At 39.5% G+C, this 20,412-nt stretch overlaps 15 non-coding genes across 15 annotated transcripts; all 15 read right to left on the bottom strand.

Annotated features, from left to right (window-relative positions):
* Positions 1 to 1,464: 1,464 nt before the first annotated feature.
* Positions 1,465 to 1,537, bottom strand: TRNAF-GAA (transfer RNA phenylalanine (anticodon GAA)). Its single transcript has one exon. It is a non-coding gene; the product is annotated as a tRNA-Phe (tRNA).
* Positions 1,538 to 2,047: 510 nt separating this feature from the next.
* TRNAF-GAA (transfer RNA phenylalanine (anticodon GAA)) lies at positions 2,048 to 2,120 on the bottom strand. The gene has a single exon. It is a non-coding gene; the product is annotated as a tRNA-Phe (tRNA).
* Positions 2,121 to 3,796: 1,676 nt separating this feature from the next.
* On the bottom strand, positions 3,797 to 3,869 carry TRNAF-GAA (transfer RNA phenylalanine (anticodon GAA)). The gene has a single exon. It is a non-coding gene; the product is annotated as a tRNA-Phe (tRNA).
* Positions 3,870 to 4,379: 510 nt separating this feature from the next.
* On the bottom strand, positions 4,380 to 4,452 carry TRNAF-GAA (transfer RNA phenylalanine (anticodon GAA)). Its single transcript has one exon. It is a non-coding gene; the product is annotated as a tRNA-Phe (tRNA).
* Positions 4,453 to 5,544: 1,092 nt separating this feature from the next.
* Positions 5,545 to 5,617, bottom strand: TRNAF-GAA (transfer RNA phenylalanine (anticodon GAA)). Its single transcript has one exon. It is a non-coding gene; the product is annotated as a tRNA-Phe (tRNA).
* A 1,093-nt stretch (positions 5,618 to 6,710) lies between these two features.
* TRNAF-GAA (transfer RNA phenylalanine (anticodon GAA)) lies at positions 6,711 to 6,783 on the bottom strand. The gene has a single exon. It is a non-coding gene; the product is annotated as a tRNA-Phe (tRNA).
* Positions 6,784 to 7,293: 510 nt separating this feature from the next.
* Positions 7,294 to 7,366, bottom strand: TRNAF-GAA (transfer RNA phenylalanine (anticodon GAA)). The gene has a single exon. It is a non-coding gene; the product is annotated as a tRNA-Phe (tRNA).
* A 1,676-nt stretch (positions 7,367 to 9,042) lies between these two features.
* TRNAF-GAA (transfer RNA phenylalanine (anticodon GAA)) lies at positions 9,043 to 9,115 on the bottom strand. Its single transcript has one exon. It is a non-coding gene; the product is annotated as a tRNA-Phe (tRNA).
* A 1,676-nt stretch (positions 9,116 to 10,791) lies between these two features.
* Positions 10,792 to 10,864, bottom strand: TRNAF-GAA (transfer RNA phenylalanine (anticodon GAA)). Its single transcript has one exon. It is a non-coding gene; the product is annotated as a tRNA-Phe (tRNA).
* Positions 10,865 to 11,374: 510 nt separating this feature from the next.
* Positions 11,375 to 11,447, bottom strand: TRNAF-GAA (transfer RNA phenylalanine (anticodon GAA)). Its single transcript has one exon. It is a non-coding gene; the product is annotated as a tRNA-Phe (tRNA).
* Positions 11,448 to 12,540: 1,093 nt separating this feature from the next.
* Positions 12,541 to 12,613, bottom strand: TRNAF-GAA (transfer RNA phenylalanine (anticodon GAA)). Its single transcript has one exon. It is a non-coding gene; the product is annotated as a tRNA-Phe (tRNA).
* A 2,258-nt stretch (positions 12,614 to 14,871) lies between these two features.
* Positions 14,872 to 14,944, bottom strand: TRNAF-GAA (transfer RNA phenylalanine (anticodon GAA)). Its single transcript has one exon. It is a non-coding gene; the product is annotated as a tRNA-Phe (tRNA).
* A 510-nt stretch (positions 14,945 to 15,454) lies between these two features.
* On the bottom strand, positions 15,455 to 15,527 carry TRNAF-GAA (transfer RNA phenylalanine (anticodon GAA)). Its single transcript has one exon. It is a non-coding gene; the product is annotated as a tRNA-Phe (tRNA).
* A 2,259-nt stretch (positions 15,528 to 17,786) lies between these two features.
* Positions 17,787 to 17,859, bottom strand: TRNAF-GAA (transfer RNA phenylalanine (anticodon GAA)). Its single transcript has one exon. It is a non-coding gene; the product is annotated as a tRNA-Phe (tRNA).
* Positions 17,860 to 18,369: 510 nt separating this feature from the next.
* On the bottom strand, positions 18,370 to 18,442 carry TRNAF-GAA (transfer RNA phenylalanine (anticodon GAA)). Its single transcript has one exon. It is a non-coding gene; the product is annotated as a tRNA-Phe (tRNA).
* Positions 18,443 to 20,412: the final 1,970 nt, after the last annotated feature.

Here is a 20,412-nt window from a genome sequence, read left to right as displayed (position 1 = left end):
CGTATGTGGCCTGAGTAGGTAAGCAATGTCATCTGACTACTGACATCTGTGTTCAAGGGGAAGTTGAAGGTAATGCAGACAAGAGTTTACTTTACAAAAAAGCATGAAATGGGAAACATTCATAGTCTAACCTGAAGGCAAGAAATGTGGAAGCAAGTTTAGAAGGAGGACAGAAAGCAAAGTCTATGTTAAATTGCTTGTGTTGTATATCAGTTCGAAAAAATTTGATGAATAGAGAAAAAAGTACTGCAGCAGATTTCAAGACCTATTTTGTTGAAAGCAAGGAACCTCTCAACTGTGCCGAAACACGGGATTGAACCAGGGACCTTTAGATCTTCAGTCTAACGCTCTCCCAACTGAGCTATTTCGGCCTGCTGCTAGAAGTGGTCTTCATACTTTGATTTGAACCATTCAACAAACTAGATGCATGACCTGGATATTTACCCTTATATGTTAGAGATATGTTTTAAGGAGTCCTGTATCATTCAGCAGTTAACTTGTGCAATGGGTAAATAGCGTTTTTGGGATCCGGGTTAGGTAACGTTTTTTTAACTCTGAATGGACTAGCACTATATTACCCAGACGTATGTGGCCTGAGTAGGTAAGCAGTGTCATCTGACTACTGACATCTGTGTTCAAGGGGAAGTTGAAGGTAATGCAGACAAGAGTTTACTTTACAAAAAAGCATGAAATGGGAAACATTCATAGTGTAACCTGAAGGCAAGAAATGTCGAAGCAAGTTTAAAGGCGGACAGAAAGTAAAGTCTATGTTAAATTGCTTGTGTTGTATATCAGTTGGAAAAAAATGTTATGAATAGAGAAAAAAGTACTACAGCTGATTCCAAGACCTATTTTGTTAGAAGCATGGAACTTCTCAACTGTGCAGAAACCCGGGATTGAAGCAGGGACTTTTAGATCTTCAGTCTAACGCTCTCCCAACTGAGCTATTTCGGCCTGCTGCTAGCTGTGGTCTTCATACTTTGATTTGAACCATTCAACAAACTAGATGCATGACCTGGATATTTACCCTTATATGTTAGAGATATGTTTTAAGGAGTCCTGTATCATTCAGCAGTTAACTTGTGCAATGGGTAAATAGCATTTTTGGGATCCGGGTTAGGTAGCGTTTTTTTAACTCTGAATGGACTAGCACTATATTACCCAGACGTATGTGGCCTGAGTAGGTAAGCAACGTCATCTGACTACTGACATATGTGTTCAAGGGGAAGTTGAAGGTAATGCAGACAAGAGTTTACATTACAAAAAAGCATGAAATGGGAAACATTCATAGTGTAACCTGAAGGCAAGAAATGTGGAAGCAAGTTTAGAAGCAGGACACAAAGCAAAGTCTATGTTAAATTGCTTGTGTTGTATATCAGTTGGAAATAATTTGATGAATAGAGAAAAAAGTACTACAGCTGATTCCAAGACCTATTTTGTTAGAAGCAAGGAACCTCTCAACTGTGCCGAAACCCGGGATTGAACCAGGGACCTTTAGATCTTCAGTCTAACGCTCTCCCAACTGAGCTATTTCGGCCTGCTGCTAGCTGTGGTCTTCATACTTTGATTTGAACCATTCAACAAACAAGATGCATGACCTGGATATTTACCCTTATATGTTAGAGATATGTTTTAAGGAGTCCTGTATCATTCAGCAGTTAACTTGTGCAATGGGTAAATAGCGTTTTTGGGATCCGGGTTAGGTAGCGTTTTTTTAACTCTGAATGGACTAGCACTATATTACCCAGACGTATTTGGCCTGAGTAGGTAAGCAATGTCATCTGACTACTGACATCTGTGTTCAAGGGGAAGTTGAAGGTAAGGCAGACAAGAGGTTACTTTACAAAAAAGCATGAAATGGGAAACATTCATAGTCTAACCTGAAGGCAAGAAATGTGGAAGCAAGTTTAGAATGAGGACAGAAAGCAAAGTCTATGTTAAATTACTTGTGTTGTATATCAGTTGGAAAAAATTTGATGAATGGAGAAAAAAGTACTGTAGCAGATTCCAAGACCTCTTTTGTCAGAAACAAGGAACCTCTCAACTGTGCCGAAACCCGGGATTGAACCAGGGACCTTTAGATCTTCAGTCTAACGCTCTCCCAACTGAGCTATTTCGGCCTGCTGCTAGCAGTGGTCTTCATACTTTGATTTGAACCATTCAACAAACTAGATGCATGACCTGGATATTTACCCTTATATGTTAGAGATATGTTTTAAGGAGTCCTGTATCATTCAGCAGTTAACTTGTGCAATGGGTAAATAGCGTTTTTGGGATCCGGGTTAGGTAACGTTTTTTTAACTCTGAATGGACTAGCACTATATTACCCAGACGTATGTGGCCTGAGTAGGTAAGCAATGTCATCTGACTACTGACATCTGTGTTCAAGGGGAAGTTGAAGGTAATGCAGACAAGAGTTTACTTTACAAAAAAGCATGAAATGAGAAACATTCATAGTCTAACCTGAAGGCAAGAAATGTGGAAGCAAGTTTAGAAGGAGGACAGAAAGCAAAGTCTATGTTAAATTGCTTGTGTTGTATATCAGTTCGAAAAAATTTGATGAATAGAGAAAAAAGTACTGCAGCAGATTTCAAGACCTATTTTGTTGAAAGCAAGGAACCTCTCAACTGTGCCGAAACACGGGATTGAACCAGGGACCTTTAGATCTTCAGTCTAACGCTCTCCCAACTGAGCTATTTCGGCCTGCTGCTAGAAGTGGTCTTCATACTTTGATTTGAACCATTCAACAAACTAGATGCATGACCTGGATATTTACCCTTATATGTTAGAGATATGTTTTAAGGAGTCCTGTATCATTCAGCAGTTAACTTGTGCAATGGGTAAATAGCGTTTTTGGGATCCGGGTTAGGTAACGTTTTTTTAACTCTGAATGGACTAGCACTATATTACCCAGACGTATGTGGCCTGAGTAGGTAAGCAGTGTCATCTGACTACTGACATCTGTGTTCAAGGGGAAGTTGAAGGTAATGCAGACAAGAGTTTACTTTACAAAAAAGCATGAAATGGGAAACATTCATAGTGTAACCTGAAGGCAAGAAATGTCGAAGCAAGTTTAAAGGCGGACAGAAAGTAAAGTCTATGTTAAATTGCTTGTGTTGTATATCAGTTGGAAAAAAATGTTATGAATAGAGAAAAAAGTACTACAGCTGATTCCAAGACCTATTTTGTTAGAAGCATGGAACTTCTCAACTGTGCAGAAACCCGGGATTGAAGCAGGGACTTTTAGATCTTCAGTCTAACGCTCTCCCAACTGAGCTATTTCGGCCTGCTGCTAGCTGTGGTCTTCATACTTTGATTTGAACCATTCAACAAACTAGATGCATGACCTGGATATTTACCCTTATATGTTAGAGATATGTTTTAAGGAGTCCTGTATCATTCAGCAGTTAACTTGTGCAATGGGTAAATAGCATTTTTGGGATCCGGGTTAGGTAGCGTTTTTTTAACTCTGAATGGACTAGCACTATATTACCCAGACGTATGTGGCCTGAGTAGGTAAGCAACGTCATCTGACTACTGACATCTGTGTTCAAGGGGAAGTTGAAGGTAATGCAGACAAGAGTTTACATTACAAAAAAGCATGAAATGGGAAACATTCATAGTGTAACCTGAAGGCAAGAAATGTGGAAGCAAGTTTAGAAGCAGGACACAAAGCAAAGTCTATGTTAAATTGCTTGTGTTGTATATCAGTTGGAAATAATTTGATGAATAGAGAAAAAAGTACTACAGCTGATTCCAAGACCTATTTTGTTAGAAGCAAGGAACCTCTCAACTGTGCCGAAACCCGGGATTGAACCAGGGACCTTTAGATCTTCAGTCTAACGCTCTCCCAACTGAGCTATTTCGGCCTGCTGCTAGCTGTGGTCTTCATACTTTGATTTGAACCATTCAACAAACAAGATGCATGACCTGGATATTTACCCTTATATGTTAGAGATATGTTTTAAGGAGTCCTGTATCATTCAGCAGTTAACTTGTGCAATGGGTAAATAGCGTTTTTGGGATCCGGGTTAGGTAGCGTTTTTTTAACTCTGAATGGACTAGCACTATATTACCCAGACGTATTTGGCCTGAGTAGGTAAGCAATGTCATCTGACTACTGACATCTGTGTTCAAGGGGAAGTTGAAGGTAAGGCAGACAAGAGGTTACTTTACAAAAAAGCATGAAATGGGAAACATTCATAGTCTAACCTGAAGGCAAGAAATGTGGAAGCAAGTTTAGAATGAGGACAGAAAGCAAAGTCTATGTTAAATTACTTGTGTTGTATATCAGTTGGAAAAAATTTGATGAATGGAGAAAAAAGTACTGTAGCAGATTCCAAGACCTCTTTTGTCAGAAGCAAGGAACCTCTCAACTGTGCCGAAACCCGGGATTGAACCAGGGACCTTTAGATCTTCAGTCTAACGCTCTCCCAACTGAGCTATTTCGGCCTGCTGCTAGCAGTGGTCTTCATACTTTGATTTGAACCATTCAACAAACTAGATGCATGACCTGGATATTTACCCTTATATGTTAGAGATATGTTTTAAGGAGTCCTGTATCATTCAGCAGTTAACTTGTGCAATGGGTAAATAGCGTTTTTGGGATCCGGGTTAGGTAACGTTTTTTTAACTCTGAATGGACTAGCACTATATTACCCAGACGTATGTGGCCTGAGTAGGTAAGCAATGTCATCTGACTACTGACATCTGTGTTCAAGGGGAAGTTGAAGGTAATGCAGACAAGAGTTTACTTTACAAAAAAGCATGAAATGGGAAACATTCATAGTCTAACCTGAAGGCAAGAAATGTGGAAGCAAGTTTAGAAGGAGGACAGAAAGCAAAGTCTATGTTAAATTGCTTGTGTTGTATATCAGTTGGAAAAAATTTGATGAATAGAGAAAAAAGTACTGCAGCAGATTTCAAGACCTATTTTGTTGAAAGCAAGGAACCTCTCAACTGTGCCGAAAACCGGGATTGAACCAGGGACCTTTAGATCTTCAGTCTAACGCTCTCCCAACTGAGCTATTTCGGCCTGCTGCTAGCTGAGGTCTTCATACTTTGATTTGAACCATTCAACAAACTAGATGCATGACCTGGATATTTACCCTTATATGTTAGAGATATGTTTTAAGGAGTACTGTATCATTCAGCAGTTAACTTGTGCAATGGGTAAATAGCGTTTTTGGGATCCGGGTTAGGTAACGTTTTTTTAACTCTGAATGGACTAGCACTATATTACCCAGACGTATGTGGCCTGAGTAGGTAAGCAATGTCATCTGACTACTGACATCTGTGTTCAAGGGGAAGTTGAAGGTAATGCAGACAAGAGTTTACTTTACAAAAAAGCATGAAATGGGAAACATTCATAGTCTAACCTGAAGGCAAGAAATGTGGAAGCAAGTTTAAAGGAGGACAGAAAGTAAAGTCTATGTTAAATTGCTTGTGTTGTATATCAGTTGGAAATAATTTGATGAATAGAGAAAAAAGTACTACAGCTGATTCCAAGACCTATTTTGTTAGAAGCAAGGAACCTCTCAACTGTGCCGAAACCCGGGATTGAACCAGGGACCTTTAGATCTTCAGTCTAACGCTCTCCCAACTGAGCTATTTCGGCCTGCTGCTAGCTGTGGTCTTCATACTTTGATTTGAACCATTCAACAAACAAGATGCATGACCTGGATATTTACCCTTATATGTTAGAGATATGTTTTAAGGAGTCCTGTATCATTCAGCAGTTAACTTGTGCAATGGGTAAATAGCGTTTTTGGGATCCGGGTTAGGTAACGTTTTTTTAACTCTGAATGGACTAGCACTATATTACCCAGACGTATGTGGCCTGAGTAGGTAAGCAGTGTCATCTGACTACTGACATCTGTGTTCAAGGGGAAGTTGAAGGTAATGCAGACAAGAGTTTACTTTACAAAAAAGCATGAAATGGGAAACATTCATAGTGTAACCTGAAGGCAAGAAATGTCGAAGCAAGTTTAAAGGCGGACAGAAAGTAAAGTCTATGTTAAATTGCTTGTGTTGTATATCAGTTGGAAAAAAATGTTATGAATAGAGAAAAAAGTACTACAGCTGATTCCAAGACCTATTTTGTTAGAAGCATGGAACTTCTCAACTGTGCAGAAACCCGGGATTGAAGCAGGGACTTTTAGATCTTCAGTCTAACGCTCTCCCAACTGAGCTATTTCGGCCTGCTGCTAGCTGTGGTCTTCATACTTTGATTTGAACCATTCAACAAACAAGATGCATGACCTGGATATTTACCCTTATATGTTAGAGATATGTTTTAAGGAGTCCTGTATCATTCAGCAGTTAACTTGTGCAATGGGTAAATAGCATTTTTGGGATCCGGGTTAGGTAGCGTTTTTTTAACTCTGAATGGACTAGCACTATATTACCCAGACGTATGTGGCCTGAGTAGGTAAGCAACGTCATCTGACTACTGACATCTGTGTTCAAGGGGAAGTTGAAGGTAATGCAGACAAGAGTTTACATTACAAAAAAGCATGAAATGGGAAACATTCATAGTGTAACCTGAAGGCAAGAAATGTGGAAGCAAGTTTAGAAGCAGGACACAAAGCAAAGTCTATGTTAAATTGCTTGTGTTGTATATCAGTTGGAAATAATTTGATGAATAGAGAAAAAAGTACTACAGCTGATTCCAAGACCTATTTTGTTAGAAGCAAGGAACCTCTCAACTGTGCCGAAACCCGGGATTGAACCAGGGACCTTTAGATCTTCAGTCTAACGCTCTCCCAACTGAGCTATTTCGGCCTGCTGCTAGCTGTGGTCTTCATACTTTGATTTGAACCATTCAACAAACAAGATGCATGACCTGGATATTTACCCTTATATGTTAGAGATATGTTTTAAGGAGTCCTGTATCATTCAGCAGTTAACTTGTGCAATGGGTAAATAGCGTTTTTGGGATCCGGGTTAGGTAGCGTTTTTTTAACTCTGAATGGACTAGCACTATATTACCCAGACGTATTTGGCCTGAGTAGGTAAGCAATGTCATCTGACTACTGACATCTGTGTTCAAGGGGAAGTTGAAGGTAAGGCAGACAAGAGGTTACTTTACAAAAAAGCATGAAATGGGAAACATTCATAGTCTAACCTGAAGGCAAGAAATGTGGAAGCAAGTTTAGAATGAGGACAGAAAGCAAAGTCTATGTTAAATTACTTGTGTTGTATATCAGTTGGAAAAAATTTGATGAATGGAGAAAAAAGTACTGTAGCAGATTCCAAGACCTCTTTTGTCAGAAGCAAGGAACCTCTCAACTGTGCCGAAACCCGGGATTGAACCAGGGACCTTTAGATCTTCAGTCTAACGCTCTCCCAACTGAGCTATTTCGGCCTGCTGCTAGCAGTGGTCTTCATACTTTGATTTGAACCATTCAACAAACTAGATGCATGACCTGGATATTTACCCTTATATGTTAGAGATATGTTTTAAGGAGTCCTGTATCATTCAGCAGTTAACTTGTGCAATGGGTAAATAGCGTTTTTGGGATCCGGGTTAGGTAACGTTTTTTTAACTCTGAATGGACTAGCACTATATTACCCAGACGTATGTGGCCTGAGTAGGTAAGCAATGTCATCTGACTACTGACATCTGTGTTCAAGGGGAAGTTGAAGGTAATGCAGACAAGAGTTTACTTTACAAAAAAGCATGAAATGGGAAACATTCATAGTCTAACCTGAAGGCAAGAAATGTGGAAGCAAGTTTAGAAGGAGGACAGAAAGCAAAGTCTATGTTAAATTGCTTGTGTTGTATATCAGTTGGAAAAAATTTGATGAATAGAGAAAAAAGTACTGCAGCAGATTTCAAGACCTATTTTGTTGAAAGCAAGGAACCTCTCAACTGTGCCGAAAACCGGGATTGAACCAGGGACCTTTAGATCTTCAGTCTAACGCTCTCCCAACTGAGCTATTTCGGCCTGCTGCTAGCTGAGGTCTTCATACTTTGATTTGAACCATTCAACAAACTAGATGCATGACCTGGATATTTACCCTTATATGTTAGAGATATGTTTTAAGGAGTACTGTATCATTCAGCAGTTAACTTGTGCAATGGGTAAATAGCGTTTTTGGGATCCGGGTTAGGTAACGTTTTTTTAACTCTGAATGGACTAGCACTATATTACCCAGACGTATGTGGCCTGAGTAGGTAAGCAATGTCATCTGACTACTGACATCTGTGTTCAAGGGGAAGTTGAAGGTAATGCAGACAAGAGTTTACTTTACAAAAAAGCATGAAATGAGAAACATTCATAGTCTAACCTGAAGGCAAGAAATGTGGAAGCAAGTTTAGAAGGAGGACAGAAAGCAAAGTCTATGTTAAATTGCTTGTGTTGTATATCAGTTCGAAAAAATTTGATGAATAGAGAAAAAAGTACTGCAGCAGATTTCAAGACCTATTTTGTTGAAAGCAAGGAACCTCTCAACTGTGCCGAAAACCGGGATTGAAACAGGGACCTTTAGATCTTCAGTCTAACGCTCTCCCAACTGAGATATTTCGGCCTGCTGCTAGCTGTGGTCTTCATACTTTGATTTGAACCATTCAACAAACTAGATGCATGACCTGGATATTTACCCTTATATGTTAGAGATATGTTTTAAGGAGTCCTGTATCATTCAGCAGTTAACTTGTGCAATGGGTAAATAGCATTTTTGGGATCCGGGTTAGGTAGCGTTTTTTTAACTCTGAATGGACTAGCACTATATTACCCAGACGTATGTGGCCTGAGTAGGTAAGCAACGTCATCTGACCACTGACATCTGTGTTCAAGGGGAAGTTGAAGGTAATGCAGACAAGAGTTTACATTACAAAAAAGCATGAAATGGGAAACATTCATAGTCTAACCTGAAGGCAAGAAATGTGGAAGCAAGTTTAGAAGGAGGACAGAAAGCAAAGTCTATGTTAAATTGCTTGTGTTGTATATCAGTTGGAAAAAATTTGATGAATAGATAAAAAAGTACTACAGCTGATTCCAAGACCTATTTTGTTAAAAGCAAGGAACCTCTCAACTGTGCCGAAACCCGGGATTGAACCAGGGACCTTTAGATCTTCAGTCTAACGCTCTCCCAACTGAGCTATTTCAGCCTGCTGCTAGCTGAGGTCTTCATACTTTGATTTGAACCATTCAACAAACTAGATGCATGACCTGGATATTTACCCTTATATGTTAGAGATATGTTTTAAGGAGTCCTGTATCAGTCAGCAGTTAACTTGTGCAATGGGTAAATAGCGTTTTTGGGATCCGGGTTAGGTAGCATTTTTTTAACTCTGAATGGACTAGCACTATATTACCCAGACGTATGTGGCCTGAGTAGGTAAGCAATGTCAACTGACTACTGACATCTGTGTTCAAGGGGAAGTTGAAGGTAATGCAGACAAGAGTTTACTTTACAAAAAAGCATGAAATGGGAAACATTCATAGTGTAACCTGAAGGCAAGAAATGTGGAAGCAAGTTTAAAGGAGGACAGAAAGTAAAGTCTATGTTAAATTGCTTGTGTTGTATATCAGTTGGAAAAAAATGTTATGAATAGAGAAAAAAGTACTACAGCTGATTCCAAGACCTATTTTGTTAGAAGCATGGAACTTCTCAACTGTGCAGAAACCCGGGATTGAAGAATGGACCTTTAGATCTTCAGTCTAACGCTCTCCCAACTGAGCTATTTCGGCCTGCTGCTAGCTGAGGTCTTCATACTTTGATTTGAACCATTCAACAAACTAGATGCATGACCTGGATATTTACCCTTATATGTTAGAGATATGTTTTAAGGAGTCCTGTATCATTCAGCAGTTAACTTGTGCAATGGGTAAATAGCGTTTTTGGGATCCGGGTTAGGTAGCGTTTTTTTAACTCTGAATGGACTAGCACTATATTACCCAGACGTATTTGGCCTGAGTAGGTAAGCAATGTCATCTGACTACTGACATCTGTGTTCAAGGGGAAGTTGAAGGTAAGGCAGACAAGAGGTTACTTTACAAAAAAGCATGAAATGGGAAACATTCATAGTCTAACCTGAAAGCAAGAAATGTGGAAGCAAGTTTAGAATGAGGACAGAAAGCAAAGTCTATGTTAAATTACTTGTGTTGTATATCATTTGGAAAAAATTTGATGAATAGAGAAAAAAGTACTGCAGCAGATTCCAAGACCTCTTTTGTCAGAAGCAAGGAACCTCTCAACTGTGCCGAAAACCGGGATTGAAACAGGGACCTTTAGATCTTCAGTCTAACGCTCTCCCAACTGAGATATTTCGGCCTGCTGCTAGCTGTGGTCTTCATACTTTGATTTGAACCATTCAACAAACTAGATGCATGACCTGGATATTTACCCTTATATGTTAGAGATATGTTTTAAGGAGTCCTGTATCATTCAGCAGTTAACTTGTGCAATGGGTAAATAGCATTTTTGGGATCCGGGTTAGGTAGCGTTTTTTTAACTCTGAATGGACTAGCACTATATTACCCAGACGTATGTGGCCTGAGTAGGTAAGCAACGTCATCTGACCACTGACATCTGTGTTCAAGGGGAAGTTGAAGGTAATGCAGACAAGAGTTTACATTACAAAAAAGCATGAAATGGGAAACATTCATAGTCTAACCTGAAGGCAAGAAATGTGGAAGCAAGTTTAGAAGGAGGACAGAAAGCAAAGTCTATGTTAAATTGCTTGTGTTGTATATCAGTTGGAAAAAATTTGATGAATAGATAAAAAAGTACTACAGCTGATTCCAAGACCTATTTTGTTAAAAGCAAGGAACCTCTCAACTGTGCCGAAACCCGGGATTGAACCAGGGACCTTTAGATCTTCAGTCTAACGCTCTCCCAACTGAGCTATTTCAGCCTGCTGCTAGCTGAGGTCTTCATACTTTGATTTGAACCATTCAACAAACTAGATGCATGACCTGGATATTTACCCTTATATGTTAGAGATATGTTTTAAGGAGTCCTGTATCAGTCAGCAGTTAACTTGTGCAATGGGTAAATAGCGTTTTTGGGATCCGGGTTAGGTAGCATTTTTTTAACTCTGAATGGACTAGCACTATATTACCCAGACGTATGTGGCCTGAGTAGGTAAGCAATGTCATCTGACTACTGACATCTGTGTTCAAGGGGAAGTTGAAGGTAATGCAGACAAGAGTTTACTTTACAAAAAAGCATGAAATGGGAAACATTCATAGTGTAACCTGAAGGCAAGAAATGTGGAAGCAAGTTTAAAGGAGGACAGAAAGTAAAGTCTATGTTAAATTGCTTGTGTTGTATATCAGTTGGAAAAAAATGTTATGAATAGAGAAAAAAGTACTACAGCTGATTCCAAGACCTATTTTGTTAGAAGCATGGAACTTCTCAACTGTGCCGAAACCCGGGATTGAACCAGGGACCTTTAGATCTTCAGTCTAACGCTCTCCCAACTGAGCTATTTCGGCCTGCTGCTAGCAGTGGTCTTCATACTTTGATTTGAACCATTCAACAAACTAGATGCATGACCTGGATATTTACCCTTATATGTTAGAGATATGTTTTAAGGAGTCCTGTATCATTCAGCAGTTAACTTGTGCAATGGGTAAATAGCGTTTTTGGGATCCGGGTTAGGTAACGTTTTTTTAACTCTGAATGGACTAGCACTATATTACCCAGACGTATGTGGCCTGAGTAGGTAAGCAATGTCATCTGACTACTGACATCTGTGTTGAAGGGGAAGTTGAAGGTAATGCAGACAAGAGTTTACTTTACAAAAAAGCATGAAATGGGAAACATTCATAGTCTAACCTGAAGGCAAGAAATGTGGAAGCAAGTTTAGAAGGAGGACAGAAAGCAAAGTCTATGTTAAATTGCTTGTGTTGTATATCAGTTGGAAAAAATTTGATGAATAGAGAAAAAAGTACTGCAGCAGATTTCAAGACCTATTTTGTTGAAAGCAAGGAACCTCTTAACTGTGCCGAAAACCGGGATTGAAACAGGGACCTTTAGATCTTCAGTCTAACGCTCTCCCAACTGAGCTATTTCGGCCTGCTGCTAGCTGTGGTCTTCATACTTTGATTTGAACCATTCAACAAACTAGATGCATGACCTGGATATTTACCCTTATATGTTAGAGATATGTTTTAAGGAGTCCTGTATCATTCTGCAGTTAACTTGTGCAATGGGTAAATAGCGTTTTTGGGATCCTAGTTAGATAGCGTTTTTTTAACTCTGAATGGACTAGCACTATATTACCCAGACGTATGTGGCCTGAGTAGGTAAGCAACGTCATCTGACTACTGACATCTGTGTTCAAGGGGAAGTTGAAGGTAATGCAGACAAGAGTTTACATTACAAAAAAGCATGAAATGGGAAACATTCATAGTCTAACCTGAAGGCAAGAAATGTGGAAGCAAGTTTAGAAGGAGGACACAAAGCAAAGTCTATGTTAAATTGCTTGTGTTGTATATCAGTTGGAAAAAATTTGATGAATAGAGAAAAAAGTACTACAGCTGATTCCAAGACCTATTTTGTCAGAAGCAAGGAACCTCTCAACTGTGCCGAAACCCGGGATTGAACCAGGGACCTTTAGATCTTCAGTCTAACGCTCTCCCAACTGAGCTATTTCGGCCTGCTGCTAGCTGTGGTCTTCATACTTTGATTTGAACCATTCAACAAACAAGATGCATGACCTGGATATTTACACTTATATGTTAGAGATATGTTTTAAGGAGTCCTGTATCATTCAGCAGTTAACTTGTGCAATGGGTAAATAGCGTTTTTGGGATCCGGGTTAGGTAACGTTTTTTTAACTCTGAATGGACTAGCACTATATTACCCAGACGTATGTGTCCTGAGAAGGTAAGCAATGTCATCTGACTACTGACATCTGTGTTCAAGGGGAAGTTGAAGGTAATGCAGACAAGAGTTTACATTACAAAAAAGCATGAAATGGGAAACATTCATAGTCTAACCTGAAGGCAAGAAATGTGGAAGCAAGGTTAGAAGGAGGACACAAAGCAAAGTCTATGTTAAATTGCTTGTGTTGTATATCAGTTAGAAAAAATTTGATGAATAGTCAAAAAAGTACTACAGCTGATTCCAAGACCTATTTTGTTAGAAGCAAGGAACCTCTCAACTGTGCCGAACCCAGGGATTGAACCAGGGACCTTTAGATCTTCAGTCTAACGCTCTCCCAACTGAGCTATTTCGGCCTGCTGCTAGCTGTGGTCTTCATACTTTGATTTGAACCATTCAACAAACTAGATGCATGACCTGGATGTTTACCCTTATATGTTAGAGATATGTTTTAAGGAGTCCTGTATCATTCAGCAGTTAACTTGTGCAATGGGTAAATAGAGTTTTGGGATCCGGGTTAGGTAGCGTTTTTTTTACTCTGAATGGACTAGCACTATATTACCCAGACGTATGTGGCCTGAGTAGGTAAGCAACGTCATCTGACTACTGACATCTGTGTTCAAGGGGAAGTTGAAGGTAAGGCAGACAAGAGTTTACATTACAAAAAAGCATGAAATGGGAAACATTCATAGTCTAACCTGAAGGCAAAAAATGTGGAAGCAAGTTTAGAAGGAGGACACAAAGCAAAGTCTATGTTAAATTGCTTGTGTTGTATATCAGTTGGAAAGAATTTGATGAATAGAGAAAAAAGTACTACAGCTGATTCCAAGACCTATTTTGTTAGAAGCAAGGAACCTCTCAACTGTGCCGAAACCCGGGATTGAACCAGAGACCTTTAGCTCTTCAATCTAACGCTCTCCCAACTGAGCTATTTCGGCCTGCCGCTAGCTGAGGTCTTCATACTTTGATTTGAACCATTCAACAAACTAGATGCATGACCTGGATATTTACCCTTATATGTTAGAGATATGTTTTAAGGAGTCCTGTATCATTCAGCAGTTAACTTGTGCAATGGGTAAATATGGTTTTTACGATCCGGGTTAGGTAACGTTTTTTTAACTCTGAATGGACTAGCACTATATTACCCAGACGTATGTGGCCTGAGTAGGTAAGCAATGTCATCTGACTACTGACATCTGTGTTCAAGGGGAAGTTGAAGGTAATGCAGACAAGAGTTTACTTTACAAAAAAGCATGAAATGGGAAACATTCATAGTCTAACCTGAAGGCAAGAAATGTGGAAGCAAGTTTAGAAGGAGGACAGAAAGCAAAGTCTATGTTAAATTGCTTGTGTTGTATATCAGTTCGAAAAAATTTGATGAATAGAGAAAAAAGTACTGCAGCAGATTTCAAGACCTATTTTGTTGAAAGCAAGGAACCTCTCAACTGTGCCGAAAACCGGGATTGAAACAGGGACCTTTAGATCTTCCGTCTAACGCTCTCCCAACTGAAATATTTCGGCCTGCTGCTAGCTGTGGTCTTCATACTTTGATTTGAACCATTCAACAAACTAGATGCATGACCTGGATATTTACCCTTATATGTTAGAGATATGTTTTAAGGAGTCCTGTATCATTCAGCAGTTAACTTGTGCAATGGGTAAATAGCATTTTTGGGATCCGGGTTAGGTAGCGTTTTTTTAACTCTGAATGGACTAGCACTATATTACCCAGACGTATGTGGCCTGAGTAGGTAAGCAACGTCATCTGACTACTGACATCTGTGTTCAAGGGGAAGTTGAAGGTAATGCAGACAAGAGTTTACATTACAAAAAAGCATGAAATGGGAAACATTCATAGTCTAACCTGAAGGCAAGAAATGTGGAAGCAAGTTTAGAAGGAGGACAGAAAGCAAAGTCTATGTTAAATTGCTTGTGTTGTATATCAGTTGGAAAAAATTTGATGAATAGATAAAAAAGTACTACAGCTGATTCCAAGACCTATTTTGTTAGAAGCAAGGAACCTCTCAACTGTGCCGAAACCCGGGATTGAACCAGGGACCTTTAGATCTTCAGTCTAATGCTCTCCCAACTGAGCTATTTCGGCCTGCTGCTAACTGTGGTCTTCATACTTTGATTTGAACCATTCAACAAACTAGATGCATGACCTGGATATTTACCCTTATATGTTAGAGATATGTTTTAAGGAGTCCTGTATCATTCAGCAGTTAACTTGTGCAATGAGTAAATAGCATTTTTGGGATCCGGGTTAGGTAGCGTTTTTTTAACTCTGAATGGACTAGTACTATATTACCCAGACGTATGTGGCCTGAGTAGGTAAGCAACGTCATCTGACTACTGACATCTGTGTTCAAGGGGAAATTGAAGGTAATGCAGACAAGAGTTTACATTACAAAAAAGCATGAAATGGGAAACATTCATAGTCTAACCTGAAGGCAAGAAATGTGGAAGCAAGTTTAGAAGGAGGACAGAAAGCAAAGTCTATGTTAAATTGCTTGTGTTTTATTTCAGTTGAAAGAAATTTGATGAATAGAGAAAAAAGTACTACAGCTGATTCCAAGACCTATTTTGTTAAAAGCAAGGAACCTCTCAACTGTGCCGAAACCCGGGATTGAACCAGGGACCTTTAGATCTTCAGTCTAACGCTCTCCCAACTGAGCTATTTCGACCTGCTGCTAGCTGAGGTCTTCATACTTTGATTTGAACCATTCAACAAACTAGATGCATGACCTGGATATTTACCCTTATATGTTAGAGATATGTTTTAAGGAGTCCTGTATCAGTCAGCAGTTAACTTGTGCAATGGGTAAATAGCGTTTTTGGGATCCGGGTTAGGTAGCGTTTTTTTAACTCTGAATGGACTAGCACTATATTACCCAGACGTATGTGGCCTGAGTAGGTAAGCAATGTCATCTGACTACTGACATCTGTGTTCAAGGGGAAGTTGAAGGTAATGCAGACAAGAGTTTACTTTACAAAAAAGCATGAAATGGGAAACATTCATAGTGTAACCTGAAGGCAAGAAATGTCGAAGCAAGTTTAAAGGAGGACAGAAAGTAAAGTCTATGTTAAATTGCTTGTGTTGTATATCAGTTGGAAAAAAATGTTATGAATAGAGAAAAAAGTACTACAGCTGATTCCAAGACCTATTTTGTTAGAAGCATGGAACTTCTCAACTGTGCAGAAACCCGGGATTGAAGCAGGGACCTTTAGATCTTCAGTCTAACGCTCTCCCAACTGAGCTATTTCGGCCTGCTGCTAGCAGTGGTCTTCATACTTTGATTTGAACCATTCAACAAACTAGATGCATGACCTGGATATTTACCCTTATATGTTAGAGATATGTTTTAAGGAGTCCTGTATCATTCAGCAGTTAACTTGTGCAATGGGTAAATAGCGTTTTTGGGATCCGGGTTAGGTAACGTTTTTTTAACTCTGAATGGACTAGCACTATATTACCCAGACGTATGTGGCCTGAGTAGGTAAGCAATGTCATCTGACTACTGACATCTGTGTTCAAGGGGAAGTTGAAGGTAATGCAGACAAGAGTTCACTTTACAAAAAAGCATGAAATGGGAAACATTCATAGTCTAACCTGAAGGCAAGAAATGTGGAAGCAAGTTTAGAAGGAGGACAGAAAGCAAAGTCTATGTTAAATTGCTTGTGTTGTATATCAGTCGGAAAAAATTTGATGAATAGAGAAAAAAGTACTGCAGCAGATTTCAAGACCTATTTTGTTGAAAGCAAGGAACCTCTCAACTGTGCCGAAAACCGGGATTGAAACAGGGACCTTTAGATCTTCAGTCTAACGCTCTCCCAACTGAGCTATTTCGGCCTGCTGCTAGCTGTGGTCTTCATACTTTGATTTGAACCATTTAACAAACTAGATGCATGACCTGGATATTTACCCTTATATGTTAGAGATATGTTTTAAGGAGTCCTGTATCATTCAGCAGTTAACTTGTGCAATGGGTAAATAGCGTTTTTGGGATCCGGGTTAGGTAGCGTTTTTTTAACTCTGAATGGACTAGCACTATATTACCCAGACGTATTTGGCCTGAGTAGGTAAGCAATGTCATCTGACTACTGACATCTGTGTTCAAGGGGAAGTTGAAGGTAAGGCAGACAAGAGGTTACTTTACAAAAAAGCATGAAATGGGAAACATTCATAGTCTAACCTGAAGGCAAGAAATGTGGAAGCAAGTTTAGAATGAGGACAGAAAGCAAAGTCTATGTTAAATTACTTGTGTTGTATATCAGTTGGAAAAAATTTGATGAATAGAGAAAAAAGTACTGCAGCAGATTCCAAGACCTCTTTTGTCAGAAGCAAGGAACCTCTCAACTGTGCCGAAACCCGGGATTGAACCAGGGACCTTCAGATCTTCACTCTAACGCTCTCCCAACTGAGCTATTTCGGCCTGCTGCTATCTGCGGTCTTCATACTTTGATTTGAACCATTCAACAAACTAGATGCATGACCTGGATATTTACCCTTATATGTTAGAGATGTGTTTTAAGGAGTCCTGTATCATTCAGCAGTTAACTTGTGCAATGGGTAAATAGCGTTTTTGGGATCCGGGTTAGGTAGCGTTTTTTTAACTCTGAATGGACTAGCACTATATTACCCAGACGTATGTGGCCTGAGTAGGTAAGCAACGTCATCTGACTACTGACATCTGTGTTCAAGGGGAAGTTGAAGGTAATGCAGACAAGAGTTTACATTACAAAAAAGCATGAAATGGGAAACATTCATAGTCTAACCTGAAGGCAAGAAATGTGGAAGCAAGTGTAGAAGGAGGACACAAAGCAAAGTCTATGTTAAATTGCTTGTGTTGTATATCAGTTGGAAAAAATTTGATGAATAGAGAAAAAAGTACTACAGCTGATTCCAAGACCTATTTTGTCAGAAGGAAGGAACCTCTCAACTGTGCCGAAACCCAGGATTGAACCAGGGACCTTTAGATCTTCAGTCTAACGCTCTCCCAACTGAGCTATTTCGGCCTGCTGCTAGCTCTGGTCTTCATACTTTGATTTGAACCATTCAACAAACTAGATGCATGACCTGGATATTTACCCTTATATGTTAGAGATATGTTTTAAGGAGTACTGTATCATTCAGCAGTTAACTTGTGCAATGGGTAAATAGCATTTTTGGGATCCGGGTTAGGTAGCGTTTTTTTAACTCTGAATGGACTAGCACTATATTACCCAGACGTATGTGGCCTGAGTAGGTAAGCAACGTCATCTGACTACTGACATCTGTGTTCAAGGGGAAGTTGAAGGTAATGCAGACAAGAGTTTACTTTACAAAAAAGCATGAAATGGGAAACATTCATAGTCTAACCTGAAGGCAAGAAATGTGGAAGCAAGTTTAGAAGGAGGACAGAAAGCAAAGTCTATGTTAAATTGCTTGTGTTGTATATCAGTTGGAAAAAATTTGATGAATAGAGAAAAAAGTACTGCAGCAGATTCCAAGACCTCTTTTGTCAGAAGCAAGGAACCTCTCAACTGTGCCGAAACCCGGGATTGAACCAGGGACCTTTAGATCTTCAGTCTAACGCTCTCCCAACTGAGCTATTGCGGCCTGCTGCAAGCAGTGGTCTTCATACTTTGGTTTGAACCATTCAACAAACTAGATGCATGACCTGGATATTTACCCTTATATGTTAGAGATATGTTTTAAGGAGTCCTGTATCATTCAGCAGTTAACTTGTGCAATGGGTAAATAGCGTTTTTGGGATCCGGGTTAGGTAAAGTTTTTTTAACTCTGAATGGACTAGCACTATATTACCCAGACGTATGTGGCCTGAGTAGGTAAGCAATGTCATCTGACTACTGACATCTGTGTTCAAGGGGAAGTTGAAGGTAATGCAGACAAGAGTTTACTTTACAAAAAAGCATGAAATGGGAAACATTCATAGTCTAACCTGAAGGCAAGAAATGTGGAAGCAAGTTTAGAAGGAGGACAGAAAGCAAAGTCTATGTTAAATTGCTTGTGTTGTATATCAGTTGGAAAAAATTTGATGAATAGAGAAAAAAGTACTGCAGCAGATTTCAAGACCTATTTTGTTGAAAGCAAGGAACCTCTCAACTGTGCCGAAAACCGGGATTGAAACAGGGACCTTTAGATCTTCAGTCTAACGCTCTCCCAACTGAGCTATTTCGGCCTGCTGCTAGCTGTGGTCTTCATACTTTGATTTGAACCATTCAACAAACTAGATGCATGACCTGGATATTTACCCTTATATGTTAGAGATATGTTTTAAGGAGTCCTGTATCATTCAGCAGTTAACTTGTGCAATGGGTAAATAGCGTTTTTGGGATCCGGGTTAGGTAGCGTTTTTTTAACTCTGAATGGACTAGCACTATATTACCCAGACGTATGTGGCCTGAGTAGGTAAGCAATGTCATCTGACTACTGACATCTGTGTTCAAGGGGAAGTTGAAGGTAATGCAGACAAGAGTTTACTTTACAAAAAAGCATGAAATGGGAAACATTCATAGTCTAACCTGAAGGCAAGAAATGTGGAAGCAAGTTTAGAAGGAGGACAGAAAGCAAAGTCTATGTTAAATTGCTTGTGTTGTATATCAGTTCGAAAAAATTTGATGAATAGAGAAAAAAGTACTGCAGCAGATTTCAAGACCTATTTTGTTGAAAGCAAGGAACCTCTCAACTGTGCCGAAAACCGGGATTGAAACAGGGACCTTTAGATCTTCAGTCTAACGCTCTCCCAACTGAGATATTTCGGCCTGCTGCTAGCTGTGGTCTTCATACTTTGATTTGAACCATTCAACAAACTAGATGCATGACCTGGATATTTACCCTTATATGTTGGAGATATGTTTTAAGGAGTCCTGTATCATTCAGCAGTTAACTTGTGCAATGGGTAAATAGCATTTTTGGGATCCGGGTTAGGTAGCGTTTTTTTAACTCTGAATGGACTAGCACTATATTACCCAGACGTATGTGGCCTGAGTAGGTAAGCAACGTCATCTGACTACTGACATCTGTGTTCAAGGGGAAGTTGAAGGTAATGCAGACAAGAGTTTACATTACAAAAAAGCATGAAATGGGAAACATTCATAGTCTAACCTGAAGGCAAGAAATGTGGAAGCAAGTTTAGAAGGAGGACAGAAAGCAAAGTCTATGTTAAATTGCTTGTGTTGTATATCAGTTGGAAAAAATTTGATGAATAGATAAAAAAGTACTACAGCTGATTCCAAGACCTATTTTGTTAGAAGCAAGGAACCTCTCAACTGTGCCGAAAGCCGGGATTGAACCAGGGATCTTTAGATCTTCAGTCTACCGCTCTCACAACTGAGCTATTTCGGCCTGCTGCTAGCTGTGGTCTTCATACTTTGATTTGAACCATTCAACAAACTAGATGCATGACCTGGATATTTACCCTTATATGTTAGAGATATGTTTTAAGGAGTCCTGTATCATTCAGCAGTTAACTTGTGCAATGAGTAAACAGCATTTTTGGGATCCGGGTTAGGTAGCGTTTTTTTAACTCTGAATGGACTAGTACTTTATTACCCAGACGTATGTGG

Source organism: Lissotriton helveticus, chromosome 8 (genome assembly GCF_964261635.1).
Source record: "Lissotriton helveticus chromosome 8, aLisHel1.1, whole genome shotgun sequence".
Taxonomy (NCBI): Eukaryota; Metazoa; Chordata; class Amphibia; order Caudata; family Salamandridae; genus Lissotriton; species Lissotriton helveticus.
Note: the sequence above shows the minus strand (reverse complement) of the source record. Positions and strands in the feature narration are given on the sequence as shown.